This window comes from Dromiciops gliroides, chromosome 4, assembly GCF_019393635.1.
Source record: "Dromiciops gliroides isolate mDroGli1 chromosome 4, mDroGli1.pri, whole genome shotgun sequence".
Classification (NCBI taxonomy): Eukaryota; Metazoa; Chordata; class Mammalia; order Microbiotheria; family Microbiotheriidae; genus Dromiciops; species Dromiciops gliroides.
The window spans coordinates 166,484,682-166,502,743 of NC_057864.1; the positions used below are offsets into that span (position 1 = coordinate 166,484,682).

General features: G+C 40.3%; 1 pseudogene; it reads right to left on the bottom strand.

Moving 5' to 3' along the window:
- Positions 1-13,801: 13,801 nt before the first annotated feature.
- On the bottom strand, positions 13,802-13,902 carry LOC122727066 (annotated as a pseudogene).
- Positions 13,903-18,062: the final 4,160 nt, after the last annotated feature.

Consider the following 18,062-nt stretch of genomic DNA (forward strand, 5'->3'; position numbering starts at 1 on the left):
AGGCTAGACACAGGAAATGCAGTAGTAAATGACACTAGTAATGTAGTGTTTGATAAACCCAAAGACTCCAGCTTCTGGGATAGGAACTCAGTATTTGACAAAAACTGCTGGGAAAACTGGAAGATAGTATGGCAGAAATTAGGCATAGACCAACATCTTACACCTTATACTAAAATAAGGTCAAAATGGATACATGATTTAGACATAAGAGGTGATACCATAGGTAAATTAGGAGAGAAAGGAATGGTCTATCTATCAGATCTTTGGAAAGGAAAACAGTTTATTACCAAACAAGAGATAGAGTATATTATAAAATTCAAAATGGATGATTTTAATTACATTAAATTAAAAAATTTTTGTACAAACAGAAGCAATGCATCCAAAATTAGAAGGGAGGCAGATAGCTGGGAAACAATTTTTGTGGCCAGTACTTCTGATAAAGGCCTCATCTCTAAAATATATAGGGAACTAAATCAAATTTATAAGAATCCAAGTCACTCCCCAATTGAGAAATGGTCAAAGGATATGAACAGGCAGTTTTCTGATGAAGAAACCAAAGCTATCTATTCCCATATGAAAAAAATGCTCTAAATCTCTAATGATTAGAGAGATGCAAATTAAAACAACTCTGAGGTACCACCTGACACCTATCAGATTGGCTAAAATGACAAAAAAGGAAAAATAATAAATGTTGGAGAAGCTGTGGGAAAATTGGAACACTAATGCATTGTTGGTGGAGCTGTGAACTGATCCAACCATTCTGGAGAGCAATTTGAAATTATGCCCAAAGGGCGATAAAGCTGTGCATACCCTTTGACCCAGCAATACCACTTTTGGGTCTTTTTCCCAAAGAAATCATGGAAAGGGGAAAGGGACCCACATGTACAAAAATATTTATAGCTGCTCTTTATGTGGTGGCAAGGAATTGGAAGTTGAGGGGATGCCCATCAATTGGGGAATGGCTAGACAAGTTTTGGTATATGAATACAATGGAATACTATTGTGCTGTAAGAAACAATGAGCAGGAGGAGTTCAGAGAAACCTGGAGGGTCTTGTATGGGCTGATGATGAGTGAGATGAGCAGAACTAGAAGAACATTGTACATAGTAACATCAACATTGAGTGTTGAGCTACTGTGATGGACTATATTCTTCTCACCAATGCAATGGTATAGAAGAGTTCCAGGGAACTCATGATAGAAGAGGATCTCCAAATACAAGGAAAAAAAAAAAAGAACTGTGGAGTAGATGCTGAATGAACCATACTATTTCTTTTGTTTTTGGTGCTGTTGTTTTTTTTCTATTTTGAGGTTTTTCATCATTGCTCTGATTTTTCTCTTATAACATGACTAATGCAGAAATAGGATTAATGTTATTCTGTGTGTGTGTGTATATATATATATATATATATACATATATATATAAATAACCTATATCAGATTACCTGCTGTCTAGGGGAGGGGAGGGAGGGAGAAAAATCTGAAATTGGAAAGCTTGTATAAACAAAAGTTGAGAACTATCTGTACATGTAACGGGGAAAAAAATACTTTATTAATTAAAAAAAAATATGAATGTTGGGGCAGCTAGGTGGTGCAGTGGATAAAGCACCAGCCCTGGATTCAGGAAGACCTGAGTTCAAATCCGGCCTCAGACACTTACACTTACTAGCTGTGTGACCCTAAGCAAGTCACTTAACCCTCATTGCCCCGCCAAAAAAAAAAAAAAAGAATGTTAGGGGGCAGCTAAGTGGCGCAGTGAATAAAGCACCTGCCCTGGATTCAAGAGGACCTGAATTCAAATCTAGCCTCAGACACTTGATACTTACTAGCTGTGTGACTCTGGGCAAGTCACTTAACCTTCATTGCCCTGCCAAGAAAAAAAAAAAAAGAATATTAAAATTGTCTTTACATGTAATTAAAAAAATACAATTTAAAATGTAAAAAAACAAAGCAACAGTGATTTTCAACTCAACAAATATTTGTTAAATACCAGATAATGTGGCAGGGTGGGTGGGGAGAAACATTAAAGTAACATTTATAGAGGTGAGAGAGAGAGACAGACGGAGAAAGACAGAGAGACCTGACCAGGGAGTCAAGAAGAGCTGGATTTCAAGCCCAGCCTCTGATGGAAACTGATTGGGTAACCTTGGACAAATAATTTAATTTATCAGTGTTTTAGGGGACTCTCTAAGAATGTAAGACAGAAAAAAGGCTCAGACCTGCCTGGTAGAAGGAGTTTCCTCATTCAGGGGAGGCCCTCGTGCCAATGAAATCATGCTGTCCTGGTCCCTGTCCTCTAAATGTCAGAGCTTTGTTCTATAACCAATACGCTGAAAAACTATGAAAGGAACTGAACCACATCAATATTGACACACTCACAATAAAAGAAGACATAAGGAAGTTACAGTTCAGTGGAAGTGATGGATTCACTGTTTCTCACTGGAGAAGCAAATAAAAATAATTGGAAGAGTTAGTTTTGTGGTGTACCCAAAGGAAACAATAAATAGTATTTCTTGAGACACTGAGTCATCTTACCCTGAAGTACACGTGATGAAGAGTCAGAACACCACCATGAACATAATGAAAGCTTCTGCCCTACTACTTCTAGCTCAGTGTGGTGGGATGTGTTGTTTTAGATATCCTTTGTTTTTTGGAATTTCATATTCTAATCTCTTTTCTGATTTCTTATAGACAAAGGAAAGGCGACAAGGTTTGGCAAGTTGTAGAGTATGAAGTAGAGAAATTCTATGAAGAACATGACAAGATTGTCTTAGATGATAAAATATATGTATATGTGGCAGATGTGTACAAGAGAAAGATACAGGGAGAGGTGGGAGGAGAGTGGGGAGAGAAGCATACACACACAGGATGTCCTAAAACTCTTCACGCTATTAATGCTTAAAACTGCACTAAGACTTTTGGGATATCATGTAAATATGCATATATGTACACATAAACATATACACACATGTGGCAGCTAGGTGGCAGAGTGGATAGAGCACTGGCCCTGAAGTTTGGAGAACCTGAGTTCAAGTCTCACCTCAGACATTTACTATCTGTGTGTCCCTGGGCAAGTCACTTAACCTCAATTGCCTTAAACATCCAAGGCCATCTCTAGGCATCCTGATATATATCTTGCCAGTGGACCCAGATGGCTCTGGAGGAAAGAGTGAGGTTGGTGACCTTGCCCAGCCCTCTCTCGCTTAAATCCAATTCACTGCAAGTCATGACATTGCCTATGTCATGGTCCTCTTCAAGAACGAAAGAAAAACAACACACAGTGTGTGTGTGTGTGTGTGTGTGTGTGTGTGTGTGTGTGTGTGTGTAAGCATGGGATGGATGGTGAAAATGTTGAAAAATATTACAGAAGATTAAGAAATAAAAGAGGCCAAAGATGTTCAGAAGTTTCATACTTGTATATCCTGCACTTTACTGGAGCTAGTAATTATCTTGATGATTTTTTTTTCACTGAATTTATGGAATTTTCCAAGTGTATTATCATGCTGTCTGTCAACACAGATAATTTTCTCTCTGCTGATATTTATGGCTTTAATTTATATCTCTTGTCTTATTACTATCACCAGCAGAGGTTTTTTTTTTTTTGTCAACTGTACTTGTTAACCTTTACATTTCTTTTGCGTGTTTTGTAAATTCAATATTTTTCTCATCTTTGCTCAGATCTTCTTTTGGAGGAACCACTCATCTTTTTATCAGTGGTTCAGCTCAGTGTTGTGGGATATGTTATTTTAGTGTTGTTTCTGATGTTCTTTGCTTTTTAGAATTTCATATTCTAATCCCTTTTCCAATTTCTTGTTGACAAGGGAAAGATGACAAAATTTGGCAAGTGGTCTTCTTTGAACTGACTTTCTGGCTAAAAGCCCTTTTCTTAGTTGGTAGCAATATTTGTTGTTTGCATTGAAATTCTGAAATTTGACCATTAAAATACTAAATTCCTTGATATTTTAAGCTTGGCATATTTCTGTTGGTGAGAATGTATCAATACTTTTCTGGGTGGTTTTTTTTTTTCAATTCTTCTGAGCAATTTCCTTATATTGTAAGAAATTTAGTATTCATTGTATTTTTCTGGGACAGCTCTGATCCTTAAATTATTTCTGTGTAGCTTGTCTTCAAGGTCAATCACTATGGCTTATATAGAATAGATACAGTCTTCCACAGTTATAATTTTTTGCTTCTATTCCATTAAATTTTCTTCCACTTTTGCATTTTTGAATTCTAAAATTATTATTCTTTTTTTTCAGAGCCTCTATTGTTTTAGAGGGATTAATTATGTGTCCTATGTTGTTTTTTACTTGTCTTATTTATTACTTCTTTGAAAGCTTTGATTTCTGATGTAATTTCCATTCCAATTTCTTCCTTTAAGTTTCTGTTTCTCTCTGTTTCTCCCTCTCTGTCTCTCTCTGTCTCTCTCTCTCTTTCTCTGCCCCCCCCCCTTCCACCCCCGGCCCCTTTCTCTTTTGAGCCATGCTGGAGTTCTTTTTTTTACTGTTGTTTCATTATCTCTGGTGGGATAGCAGAAGATACTATGCTACTCAGTTTTTCATTGAGAGTTTTTGGTTTTCCTTTAAAGCATAATATTAATTCATTCATTGTGTTATAGAATGCTTTTCTGGAATGCTTGATCATTTTTTTTATCATTTATGAGTTTGTTAATTTTGGGGGCAGCTAGGTGGCACAGTGGATAGAGTCCTGGACATAGAGTCAGGAGGACCTAAGTTCAAATCCACCCTCAGATACTTACTAGCTGTGTGAGCCTGGGCAAGTCACTTAACCCTGTCTGCTTCAGTTTCCTCATCTGTAAAATGAGATGGAGAAGGAAGTGGCAAACTACTTCAGTATCTTTGCAAGAAAACCCAAATGGGGTCACAAAGAGTCAGACATGACCGAAATGAATGAAGAACAACTGTTAGTTTATTTGCTTGAGGTCTGCCTTCTCTCTTTTGGCCTTTTAACCTTTCTTTGCTGCTCACAGTAGATTGTATCAGGTCTCTTCACTGTTTGCCCCTTTCACTTCTATTTCTATGGCCCATACTTTCACTCATCTAAACCATTGGGACTGAATGGCCTCAGCCTCCTTGAATTGACAAATACAGGGGGCTCAGCATGGGCAATTAAGCCCAAGAACCCTGAAAATAGCAGCAACCCCCAGACTACTGGTTCCAAATCCTACAGCCTTCATCCCAGACCAAGGAGCCAAGGAACCGCAGGAATAACAATATCACCCAGACCACAGCTCTACTACCTGCTCAGTCCCTGCAGTCATCATTCAGGCAATCAATCCTTGGGGATACACAGTCTGGCAATTGCTTCTTCAGGTCCTGCAGCCCCCATCTCTTTATTAGGTGTAACTACTGAAGACAGAGAAAAAAAATTCTTGGCATCAAAGTCCTTGGTACTCTCAAATGTTTCCACATCAGTAATGGATATGGTTTTATCAATGAAAATAACATTAAAGAAGATTCATTCCATCTATTATGGCACTACAGCCATAAAGACTGTTACGGGATTAGGCCTATTAAGTTTAAACTGGCCAGCTAAACTAAGGACGTGGGTCTGGGGTAACTCTCCTTGAGAAGCTAAACTAAAGGCAGACACACCTTGAGAAGCAAGGAAAATAAGCCTATAGGTGTGGCTACTGCCTGAGTGGCGCCAAGGGGACAGAGATAGCTCCAACAACCTACCCTTACCCAACTTCTCCCAACCCACCACCAATAAGGGACATTCCACTCTCAGGTGATCACTCCCAGCTACCATTTATAAAAGCTATGGCCTTTCTCCTGTTCGAGGAAATAGTCTCTGAGGAAGGTCTCTGAACTATCTCCCCATGAGATGGTCAACTTTCTCTAGCACTTTAATAAAAGATTATTTTATTCTAATTGGATTTGTGTGCGAGAGGGTGTAATTCTTTGTGTTTTGTTTTGTTTTTGGAGGGGAGGGTGTAATTCTTTAAAGAGGAATACCTAAGGACCTCCCCACCAACCAATTTCCCCAGTGACAAGACCATGGGATCAGTGTTTTTCCTACCTATTAGAACATAACCTCCTTGAGGGCAGGGATTGTTTTGTGTCTCTATATACCCAATGCTTTTATATGTTGTTCAGTCTTGTCTGACCCTTCTTGACCCCATTTAGGGTATTCTTGGCCAAGATATTGTAGTGGTTTGCCATTTCCTTCTTCAGTGAATCCATTTTGTTGGACAAGTAGAGGGTAAATTACTTGCCCAGAGTCACACAGCTAGGAAATGTCAGAGGCTAAAGATGAACTCAATTCTTCCTGACTCCAGGCCCAGTGATCTATCCATTGAACCATCAGCTGCCTGACCCAGTGCTTAGCACAGTGCTTTGTCCACAGTAAATACTTGATGAATGCTTTTTTCATTTGTTCTTTCATTTGTGGTTTTGTCAAACTAAATAAAACATACATGTATTAGATATATTGGTAGTGTGAGTGCTTAAACTTTAGGCCTTTTCATCTTTGCTGTGTAGACCCGGAGTCATTGCAGGTGGCTTTTGGCTCTTGTATCTGCTAGCTTACTGCCTATGTCACCTTTGGCAAGTCATGGACTCTCTGGGACTCAGTTTTATCATCCGTGAAAAGAGAAGGTTGAACTAGATTACTTCTGAGGTCTCTTCTCTAAATCTAATATTTCCAGAGGAACATTGTTAAGAACTATAAGCCAAAAGGTGTCACTATAAAAGGCATCTATAGAGGGGCAGCTAGGTGGTGCAGTGGATAGAGCAGTGGCCCTGGAGTCAGGAGTACCTGAGTTCAAATCTGGCCTCAGACACTTAACACTTACTAGCTGTGTGACCTTGGGCAAGTCACTTAACCCTCATTGCCTCACTAAAAACAAACAAACAAAAAAGGCATCTATAGGTCAATTTTTAGCCCCCTGATCCATCTCACACAGAGATAAAGATGCCCAAATTTAAGACATACTAAACAAAAGCCTTAAATGGACTACTCATCTGCTTACTATACCTGTATAGGATAGTATGCTTAGAATCTGCAGACTGTCTCAGGAAAGTCAAGAGTTAAGTCAGAAAATCAAGCGGAACAAATCAATGACACCTTTGTTCTCTATTTTGCCAACCTTGCATTGTCTAAGGCATGCAAACACAACATCTAAATTCATAGCGAGCTCATTCAAGACACTAAGAGATTTGAGCTGGAAGGGCCCTCAGAGCTCATCTAATCCAGAGAAGTTTAACTGGCTGGGGGAGGATCTGGCTACCATTGCTCTGACTACAAACCCAAGCTACACTCTCAACTGTCCATTTCCTCTTGCTCCTATGTGCCCAGTACAGCCCTACTCTCTTGACTCTTCCTTTTATACCTTCACACCAGCCATCTTGCCCCAGTCCTTTGCAATGGACGTGCCTACACCCTGAAATCCCCTTTCTGATTGGTGAGTCCCTCCCAGAACCTCCCTTTGAAGAAGGGCCCAGACCAGCTAATTCTCAGAGGACTTTTATATCCTGCCCTCAACAAACACAATTGAGTGAAAACTGACTGATCTCCATCTAATTTTGTCCCAGGATGATGAATTGCCTGGGGCTTACCCGGCCATTATAATTCTTGCTTCTGATTATTTTGTAAAAGCCCCAAACTTGGGGCAGCTAGGTGGTGCAGTGGATAAAGTACCAGCTCTGGATTCAGGAAGTACCTAGTTCAAATCCGACTGCAGACACTTGACACTTACTAGCTGTGTGACACTGGCAAGTCACTTAACCCTCATTGCCCCGACCCCCCAAAAAAATTAAAATAAAAGGCCCCAAACTCTTCCCCCTCCTGGAGATTCCCAAACTTTCTTCTCGTACTTTTACTTGTTATGTAAAATGATTACCTCCCAAAGGCAATCTCTTCACTCTGTTTTGGTACCCCATATAAACTATGTTCCCAACAACATTCTTTGTGTTATCCTAGAATTTGCTAAGGCAGTATCACAATTGTAACTCCTCTGCCCTGATTAAAGTCCTTAATTTTGTTATTATTGATTATTTTCATTAATTTTTAGGTTGACAGCCTCTTCGGGATACTTTCCCTCCTTCTGATGTAGGGATGGATTTAATTGATCAAATTGATCGTGAGGCTTCCCAAAGAATTACAAGACTCAGTGACTCAGTTACTAAGTTTTATTAAAAGACTGTGAGGCCACAAGGAGAACACCAAAAATGAAAAAAGGAAAAAGGTGTCTCGGTTTGAGAGATGGAAATGGTTAATTTTATAGTGAAAAAATGTAGGTTATTTCCTCATTTATCTTAATCTCCTCCTTGAGGGAGGTTCACATCCTATTTTGAATTCTTAGGGTGCTAAAATGTCTCCCGAAGTGGGTACCTTTTTCCTAGGGGTGTGTTTTGGGGGTTTAAATGTCATAAGGTGAACCCAAGGGACACATTTGGTCTTTCTGCACATGTTCCTAAAACATGTTTAGACTGTCAGATCCAAGGGTCTCTCTGTTTAGGATATCTCTTTACTTTTAAAATCTGGTTTCTAGGTACAGTTTCTGTCTCCTGTCATCCAGGATTATTAATCCCTGGCTACTGTTTCCTTAAACTTCTGTGGATAGTGTTTGTTGAAAAGGACTCCAACTCTCTGTTTGATAAGGACTCAGGTCTTAGTTTCTCTGTTAACCCTTTTAGATACTGTTGATAAAAACTCAAGCCTTAGTTTATCTGTTAACCCTTCCGGCCTCCTCCATCACTTCCACTCCACCCTCTATACATACTTCTCAGCTCTTTTTTTATTTGTTGTCTTCCCCTATTAGAATATAAACTGCTTTGAGGGCAGAGACTTTTTTTTTGCTTGTGTTTGTATTCCCAGCATTTAGCACAGTGCCTGACACACAGCAAGTATTTAACAAATATAATAAATGTGGGAAGCAGAGGAGGGAAGAGGAGGGGGGAAAATTTGGAACTAAAAATCTTATGAAAACAAATGATGAAAACTATCTTACATGTAACTGGAAAATTTAAAATACTTTTATGATTAAAAAAATAAAAGAATTACATTCTCGCGAACAGTCCATCAGAATTAAAGTGGTCTTTTATTTGGCACTAGAGAAAGTGACCAAGTAGGAAAGTCAAAGACTTCACCCCCAGAGGGAGAAGGTGGTTTAGAAACATCCTCCTCCTGGAACAGAAGAAAGACAAAAGCTTTATAGAGGATAGAGGGGGGACCACCTGAAAATGGAACGTTCTTTACTTGGGGGGGGAAAGCTTGGACTGTTTCTCATAGTCCTGAGAATGGGGGGGGGGCGGGCGGGGTTTGAATGATGGTGCTGACCTCTGGATTATTCTTCCTCCTAGCTTCAGGTCAGGTAGTAGCCACACCCAAGTGACTTTCTGCTATAGAATTTTATCTCTGCTTACTTTTTTTTTTTTTTTTAGTGAGGCAATTGGGGTTAAGTGACCCTGCCAGGGTTCACACAGCTGGTAAGTGTTAAGTGTCTGAGGCCAGATTTGAACTCAGGTACTCCTGAATCCAGGGCCAGTGCTCTATCCACTGCGCCACCCCAGCTGGCCCTCTGCTTACTTCTTAAGTGTGTCTGTCCTGATATTTAGGGGTCAATCTAAACTTTAATAGCCCCTTGATTCTTCATATGTCTGTCCCGTTATCTGGTTATCTTTGTTTGCTTCTCACAGGAGAAACTTCTGATTTATCCTAAGCCCATGTCCCTTGCTATAATGATAAGGAATACTGGACTTCTAAAATGTCTACTTCCCTCCCTAAAAGAGTTGAAGCTTAAGCTTCGGTCTGGATCTGAGCTAAAAGAGACCTGGTAGAGCCACTTCTTCTTCTTATGGGGAAGAGGTAACACCTCAGCTGAGGATTTCAGCTAAAATCAGAACTGGAACAGGGAGAGGCTCTTCAGCCATGTGCTCAGGAAAGCAACACCTAGGCAACCACAAGACTAGTGGAGTACCACATGCTATGAAGTACCAACAGGGAGCAGTGGGAGCAGTGGGAGCAGTGAAATATCCTCACCCAGAAAACATCATTGACCCTGCAGTATCAGAAGCCTGAGTTGCCCATTCACATGTATACCTAAACCAGTCATGTTTCCTATGTATGTGCTGGCACAAATGGTCCTTTACTTGTATACGTGTCACATACATTCTTTTTTTTCTTTCTTTTTTTGCAGGCAATGAGGGTTAAATGACTTGCCCCAGGGTCACACAGTAAGTGTCAAGTGCTGAGGCTGGATTTGAACTCAGGTCCTCCTGAATCCAGGACGGGTGCTCTATCCACTGAACCACCTGGCTGCCCTGGAAACGCCCATTTCTGAGGTGGGAAACAGAACTGCCCCTGTCCCAGGAAAGTTCAAGGATTCCTTGGGGGTTGGGATCTTTAGGTTTCTTGGGGTCCCTCTACATTCCCACAACACATACATACATTTCTTTTATTTGTCTCTTTGAAATTCCATTGTATACCTATCCTGCTTATGTGTTAAATCCTAGGTACTGTAACTTAAACTCATGTTTGGGGCTCACTGACTTTTTGTTCAGTGAAGGATTGCACTTTTGAGCATAATAAATTACATTTCCCCTATATCTCTGCAACATTAATTGTATGATTGGCAGCAATACCTAATCAACAAATCCTCTAATAATTTCTGTCAGACTGAAGGAAGTAGTTTTAGAACCAATTAAAGTAAGATATAACAACAGAGATAACTTTATTCATTGACCCTCTGACTATTGCTATCAAGCCAGACATAAAACAGGAGATGCTATCATGGAGGATGTGCAGGACAAAGCCCATGAAAGAGAGATTGCATATAGATAGAAGTTCTACAAATGCTGCTTATTTGCAGATGGCTGTATTGGCTGTATCAAGTACCAGAAATTTGCAAGAGCCTCCTAAATGATATCCATAACCACTCAAAAGAATTCAATTTTTCCACAAAGGAATAAACAAATGAATGAAGAATACCTGTTGTCTAGGTTATGATATGCAGTTTGATGGAAAATGAATGGAGTTACTCAGGTCCAGAATTGACCAGGAAACGGCAGTACTTTTTTTTTTTTGGTGGGGCAATGAGGTTTAAGTGACTTGCCCAGGGTCACACAGCTAGTAAGTGTCAAGTGTCTAAGGCCGGATTTGAACTCAAGTCCTCCTGAATCAAAGCGGTGCTTTATCCACTGCACCACTAGTTGCCCCCTGTGCAGTACTTTTAATAACCCAAAGCTTCTCCTTGAAACCATGGCCCATCTTTTTTTTTTTAATCATAAAAGTATTTTATTATTTTCCAGTTACATGTAAAAATAGTTTTCAACATTTGTTTTCATAAGATTTTGAGTTCCAAATTTTCTTCTACCTCCTTCCCTCCCCCCTCCCCCAAGACAGAAAGCTATCTGATATAGGTTATATGTACAATCACAAACATATTTCTGCATTAGTCATGTGTTGTGAAAGAAGAAACAGAACAAAGGAAAAAACCTCAAAAAAGACAACAACAACAACAAATAGAAACAGTATGGTCCAATCTGCATTCAGAATCCACAGTTCTTTTTTTTCTGGATGTGGAGAACATTTTCTATCATGAGTCCTTAGGAATTGTCTTGGATCATTGCATTGCTGAGAAGAGCTAAGTCCATCACAGTTGATTATTGCACAATGTTGCTGTTTACTGATACAATGTTCTCCTGGTTCTGCTCACTTCACTCAGCATTAATTCATGTAAATCTTTTCCACGTTTTTTCTGAAATCTGCCTGCTTATCATTCTTACAGCACAGTAATATTCCATTACATATACTACACTTGTTCAGCTATTCCCCAATGGATGGGCAGCCCCTCAATTTCCAATTCCTTGCCACCACAAAAAGAGCAGCTATAAATATCTTTGTACATGTGGGTCCTTTTCCCTTTTTTGTGATCTCTTTGGGATACAGACCTAGTAGTGATATTACTGGGTCAAAGGCTATCATGACCAATCTTTTTAAACAAAAATGGCTTTCTGGAAATTCTTTTTTTTTTTTTTTTTTAGTGAGGCAATTGGGGTTAAGTGACTTGCCCAGGGTCACACAGCTAGTTAGTGTTAAGTGTCTGAGGCTGGATTTGAACTCAGGTACTCCTGACTCCAGGGCCCTTGCTCTATCCACTGCGCCACCTAGCTGCCCCCTCTGGCAATTCTATATGGCTGAAAGTCATGGAATACAACAAACCTCTGAAGAATCAAAATTGAGGAATTGATAAAGAGCTGGATGCTGGGCACATAGGAGGATGTGTCCATCGTGAACTACACTGCCAACCAAGAACTGTGCAAAGAAGCAGAATAAAGGATGGTGTCAGAGATATAGGCTTATCATCCAGCGAGAGAGAGATAAGATATAGATACCTCCTATTTCCATTTTGGTGACTCCATCATGTTAAGGTATCTGAAGGATCACAGCATGTTGGATGGAATATTTATGGGGGACACAGAAAAGTCACTGCAGGATTAAGTATGAAATCCTGTTTGACATTCAAAGCCCTTCATGGCCTAGCCCCCTCCTACCCATCCCCTTTCCCATCTTCTTATGCCTTATTCCCCCATCCCATACTCTCTGATCGAATGACACTGTCCTTACCCATGCCTTGAATGCTCTCCGTCATCACCCCCTCCTGGCTTCCCTGGCATCCTTCAAGTCCCAACTAAAATCCCATTTTCTACAGAAAGCTTTTTACCAACTCATCTTAATTCTAGTGCTTTCCCTCTTTTAATTATTTCCTATTTATCCTGTACATAGCTTGCTTGTTCTCTCCCCCACAAGAATGAGAGCTCCTTAAAAGCAGATATTATCATTTGTCACTTTTTGTATCCCCATTGCTTAGCACAGTGCCTGTCACATGGTTGGTACTTAATAAAAGCTGATGGATTGATTAATCCACATTGCAATTAATGTGGGAGTGCCCACATCGATGACATTATAACCCCAATTATCAAAGTAATACTGCACTTTATATAACAGGTAGAAAATGTATGTGTACAGACATGGCCAGCAGAGACAATGAACATTCCCACGGATTGCATATTTTGCCTTTGTACTTTCACCCCAGCCATTCATGTGCATAGACCAACAAGAGAACCCTAGAGTTAAAAAGAAAAATTGGGCAACCCTGAACAGCAGAGCTATTTGGTGACTGTTAGGCTGTTGTCTGGTTATGGCCATCCTGCAGGGAAATATAATGGATGATCATGATAGTTATGGTGAGATGTCTCACTTAGGGGACCCAGTCCTGATCCAGAAAACATTATCGAAAGGTTCAATCTCTCTTCTCCTACATCTTGCCTGGAAGATGGTAAGCTTTAGTGCTGCAGCCCTGAAGGAACAAAACTGGGGAAATTTTTGCTACCCCTTGGGTAAGAGTTTGTGATCTTTCGGAAAAGGGCACAGTCATAGACCAGCCAGGGCTTGCGGCTGACCCTGGAGCTGGAGAAGGCAAGGTCCACAGTAAGCTATGTGGAGCAGGGGAGGCGGATGCCTTAAGAAACAGGGCCAGGATTCTGAGGGCAAGGTTGTATGGGTCACTTAGCCAGGAGGAGAGTCAAGACCACAGCTATGTTGTTAAAAAAAAACCCTCAGGCTACAGACCCCAAAGTCATAACTCTATACCTCCTATGTCTTTTTTGAGGGAGTCTGAAGCCACACCCCACCTCCCCCAGGATTGACATCTCTTCTTTTTTGTGTGTTATAAACATTTACTTTATCTGTATTAACCACTAGCTCTTAGCTAGTCTGAGTGTACTTATTGGGAATGGAAGAAGGGAATAGGGGGAAGAATGTCTCAGGAGAAGGGAAAAAAAGATTTTTATCCTGTGATACTTTGCAAGATGCCTATCTCTGGCCATGCTGATCTTCTCTGTATCTTTTCCATTTTAGTATATGTGCTGCCAAAGCAAGCAGTAGCATGTGCAGCAGCCATGCCCTGTAAAACTATCTTGGCAAATGTGCTAAATCAGGTTAAGAGTAACAGAAAGAGGGGCAGCTAGGTGGTGCCATGGATAAAGCACTGGCCCTGAATTCAAGAGGACCTGAGTTCAAATCCGGCCTCAGACACTTGATACTTACTAGCTGTGTGACCTTGGGCAAGCCTTCCCCTGGCAGAATGGGTCAATGGGAACAATTTGTTCCATCAGGCATGAAGGTGGCTAAAGCAGGCACTGTGGAGCACTTGGAGTTTGTTATTTTTTTAAAAATCTTAAAAGTATTTTATTATTTTTCAGTTACATATAAAGATAGTTTTCAACATTTTTTGGGGGGGGGGGTTTGCAGGGCAATGAGGGTTAAGTGACTTGCCCAGGGTCACACAGCTAGTAAGTATCAAGTATCTGAGGCTAGATTTGAACTCAGGTCCTCCTGAATCCAGGGCCAGTGCTTTATCCACTGCACCACCTAGCTGCTCCTCAACATTTGTTTTTATAAGATTTTGAGTTCCAAATTTTTCACCCTCCGCCCTTTCCCTCCCCCCTCTCCAGGACAGAAAACAATCTGATGTAGGTTATATCACATGTACAATAGGTTATATGTACATGTAAATCACATCTGATATAGGTTATATCACATATGTATATATATATATGTATATATAATCACATTAAACATATTTCTGCATTAGTCATGCTGTCAAAGAAGAATCAGAACAAAAGGGAAAGACCTCAAAAAAAAATTGAAACAGTATGGTTCAATCTGCATTCAGATGCCACAGTTCTTTTTTTTGTATGTGGAGAGCATTTTCCATCATGAGTCCTTTGGAATTGTCTTGGATCATTGTATTGCTGAGAAGTTGATCATTGTTGCTGTTACTGTGTACAATGATCTCCTGGTTCTGCTTGCTTCACTCAGTATCAGTCCACTTAATTCTTTCCAGGTTTTTCTGAAATCTTCCTCATGCACTCAGAGTTTGGTCAGACATAGAAGATGCCAAGGTCATCCACTGCATCCTGGACCATCAGCAGTCATCCTGACTTTTGTCTTACCACTGGACTTCAATGACTCTAGAAGAGAGAGTGAGGCTGACGACTTTGCATAACTCTGCCTCACTTAAATTCTATTCGTGTACAAGTCATCACCCATGATGTTATCGGGTCCTCTTTCAAATTGAAGGATGAACAACGTCTGGGTAAGGGGAAAAGGAAGGAGGAGAGCAAGAGAAAGAGAAAGAGAAAGAGAGAGACAGAGACAGAGAGAGAATATGAAAGAATTACAGATCTTTTTATATGACTTCCCAGAACAGAGGAGGAGCATTATACTGGGAAATTCATCTAGGCAATGAGACAGTAAGGTGGAAAAGAGACCAAGAGAAGTGGTTTAACAGACTTACTCACTTTCCCACTCCCACATCAACACTGTTACACAAGATTTAAGAGGCAAAATGGGTATAGTCCATAGAGGATTGACCTTGGTGTACAATACCTGGGTTCAAGTTCTACTTCCCTTTTTTTTTTTTTTCCGGCTGGACATTGAGGGTTAAGTGACTTTCCCAGGGTTACACAGCTAGCGAGTGTCAAGTGTCTGAGGTCGGATTTGAACTCAGGTCCTCCTGAATCCAGGGCCAGTGCTTTATCCACTGCACCACCTAGCTGCCACCTCAAGTTCTACTTCTGATACTCTCAGTGCCCCAAGGAACTTGCTCAGACTATAAACTACAAAAAAGCTGTTGATTGGCATTGGTGGATGAAGTTTGCAACTCAGGGAGTTAGCCTACACTGATAAAATCACAATTTCCTGCCATAACATGGCTTGGAAGTTCAGGTTGATTCTGTTATGAAGATGTATAGAACCCAAGGCTGTCATATTGTTTATTTTTATTATTTTTTAAGTGAGGCAATTGGGGTTAAGTGACTTGCCCAGGGTCACACAGCTAGTAAGTGTCAAGTGTCTGAGGCCGGATTTGAACTCAGATCCTCCTGACTCCAGGGCCGGTGCTCTATCCACTGTACCACCTAGCTGCCCCTGTCATATTGTTTAACATTCCCTGAATGGCAACTTTTTCTTTTATTATTTTTCATAGCTTTAGATGGCAAAATATGGGAGGCAAGTTTCCAGTTGAGGTGTCAAATTGTTTGAATTTTGAATAATTTATCATAGAATTAAATAAACACAATGCAATGTATAAAAATGTGATGTATTTAGTGTAGCTTTCTTTTTAATAACCAAATATATTTTATGTATAATTTAAAACTGTAATGCTGATTGAAATTCACTTAAATGTTATTAGCCAGTAGTAAAATACTTCCATTTTTTTTTCAATATTAAGTTGGATTACTGTTAATTATGACCCCATTGTTAGTGAAATTTCTCTTTCAACAGAACTAAGCAGATGACAAGGTTTGTTGTGTCGTTTTTTGTTGAGGGAGAAGCACTATGACAGTGGAGAACTAGCCTTGGAATGATAAAAGACCTGTCTTTGATTTAGACTATTTGTTGTGTGATCCTGGAGAAGCCAATTAATCTCTGAGTGCTCCAGGCAATGATGTAAGACTCTAAATTGCAGAAAAGGTACCGGCCTATACTGCTAGAGAGAGTTCACTCATCTGGGAATTCCTTATACATATTAAATATCAATTCTATTTCCTATCTCTATTAAATATAAAGTCTGATTCTCAAAGTAAAAATAACCAGATGCCTTTACTTCCCACAGATTGGGACAATTTTCTTATTTATTCCAATTTGAACCTGGCTCTGAAACAGGGTGATTTATGTGTAAATGTGCTTCTATAAATGTAAGGGGTATGTTTCCCTTATTTGGAGCATGCTAGCAGACAATTAACCAAGGCACCACTACCCCAGATGGGCAGAACACACCACGCAATCAGTGACACATGAGCTTTTCAAACTGAATGAATAGTCTGTTGTTTTCCAATGACGCGGGTGGCACTCTTTTTATGATGGCCATTATTTTTATATTGGTACTACTCATGTGGAGAGGATTAAAGATCAACACAAATTGGTCTTTCAATTCTGGAATGCATAACACCTGATATTTTGGAGTCTTTGGAAGGCTGTGTACAGTTGACTGGGATTGGTTCCTGGAGAGTTCTCAGAAATAGAAGACAAGAGAGGCATATGGGATGTGGTCTTCGTCTTGAAACGGTACCTCCTCCTTGTCTTACTGAGAGAAGGGTAGATTAGAGAAATGATTCCATGGGAGCTGGGGCTATTGTTGAGGACTGACCCAATTTATGTGAGACAAGCCCCATCCCATCAAAAGGTTCCCCTTTCCCTTTTGAGGCTCTAGGCGGAAAGGAAAGGCTGTGATGAACTCTACTCACTTCCAGTATCTAATCAAGAAGCCTTTTCCTGTTCCCTGAAGTCAGACAATCAGTCACTATTGTATTTCCACTGTCTGTGCTGATCAATTGAGTGTTCTGTTAATTCTCCCCATTCTGTTCTGATTGTTTCTCCCGATACATAAAATTAATTTAATGAGCTAGCTTTGGTTATGTGATTATTTGGGGAAGGATGGAGTTGGGGAGGTCAGAGCATGATGGTATGGAATAAAAGCAATATATGCATCCAATGCTTAGTGTAAAAGCCAGCCCGGGACAAAGACAACCTTGGGAACTTAGCAACCCCAAGGAACTGGCTTCAACTGCTTTCTAAATTGGTCCAAAGTTGGAAAGCCGGTTAGTCGGTGGGTAGGTGGGTGAGTAGGAAATAAAGACCAGAGAAGGTGATTTATAATCAAATTTCCCTAGACTATTGTCGCAATCTGGAAACTGTGAACTTTAGAGAGGTCCAAGTACGCCTAGCTTCTTCTCCACCCCTTCCCTATTATATGGCTCCCCATCTCTGATACTGTACCACAGTAAATATTTCTAACACATGGTTGAAAACTTCCATATATGGGGAAGTGTGAGGAAAATGCTTCCTGCCCAATAATTCTCTGGAAATCAGCGGCGGTGATGTGTCAAAGGCTCATTTACTGTCATTCTCCCGAGAATGGGCAGCCCAATGTGCAGCTGGTGGGTCCCAAAAATGGAAGCTCCAGGGCCCCATTTTATCCCCTAATCCCTAACGTGAAATGGCCCCTCCCCTTTTTCATCACTGCTCTAATTAC